Source organism: Galeopterus variegatus, unplaced genomic scaffold, assembly GCF_000696425.1.
Source record: "Galeopterus variegatus unplaced genomic scaffold, G_variegatus-3.0.2 Scaffold1011, whole genome shotgun sequence".
NCBI lineage: Eukaryota > Metazoa > Chordata > Mammalia > Dermoptera > Cynocephalidae > Galeopterus > Galeopterus variegatus.
In genome coordinates this window covers 347,805-349,165 of record NW_007727122.1, presented here as the reverse complement: position 1 = coordinate 349,165, position 1,361 = coordinate 347,805, and positions in this window count along the sequence as shown.

Here is a 1,361-nt window from a genome sequence, read left to right as displayed (position 1 = left end):
TATACAATGAAATATGGATCATGCTACAACATGGGTGAAACTCAAAACATTATGCTAAGCGGAAGAAGCCAGATACAAGAGGCCATATATCATATGATTCTATTTGTATATAATGTCCAAAAACGGAAAATCCAGAGAAACATAAAGCAGATTAGTGATTGCCAGGGGCTGAGGGAGAGGAGAATGAGGAGTGACTCTTAATGAGTATAGAGATTCTCTTTGGTGTCATGAAAATATTCTAGAATTAGTTATATAGCAGTGATGGTTGCACTTCTTTGTAAATATACTAAAAACCACTTCAAAAGGCAAATTTCGTGGTATGTAAATTCTATTTCAATATTAAATATAATAAAACATAGAAGACATAACCAACCCTTGGAGAGAATCCCAGACACATGACTTAGGGAAAGGTAGGTAGTCTTGTAGAGCTTAATTTCCTCATTTGCCAATTAGAGACAGTACCATCATCCCCACAAGCTTGTGGTGAAGTCAGTGTATGTGAAGTTCTGAGCCCAGTGTCCTTCATCCTATTAGTATTCGTAGCTCAGCCTAAATCTTACTTCTTGTTAATAGCATTGCCCTCTGGCCTCACCTGAGCCACCAGATGTTTTTTGGGGGGTTCTTTTGGTTAGTTTGGGTTTTTAANCTCCTCACCTGCCACAGTCCCTGCCTGATGCAAAAGCACAGGGTTCAAGAGAAAGAACTAGACTGAAAATAGAGATGTTGAGTCCATGAGGTCCTATGGAGCCATGGAATTTGAAATTGCTCAGAGAGAGTGAAGGAAAAGTGGTAACTATTTCTGCATCTATTTGCTTTGGACCCACCATGTTCAAGCTGCCATTATGAGGGCACTGCCTGCCTGTGGACACCTCCACTGGAGGAAGAACTTTTGCCAACATGCATCCTCTCTAGGCTATATCACTTCAAGTCTCTTATTTTTATTCATTCTGCTGTCTATCCAGTATGCAGAATAAGAAAAAAATATATAAAAAGAGCCTCAGAGACCTATGAGACACCATCAAGTATGCTGATATATTTATAATGAGAGTCACAGAAGGAGAGGATAGAAAGGAAAAGAAAGAATATTTGAAGAAATNGAAGAGGAGGAGGAAGAAGAAGGGAAGGAAGAAGAAAGGAGAAGAAGAAATAATAAAGACATTCCAATATAAGTAAAAACAGAATTTTGTAGAGCAAAACTACTCTACAAAAAATAAGGGAGTTCTTCAGTCTGAAATAAAAGGATACTAGACAGTAACTTGAATTCACAGAGAGAAATATAGAACTCCAGTAAATATAGAACTCCAGTACTTAACTAATCATTAAAGAATTAAAGATAGTGTAAATATATTTCTTGTTTATAA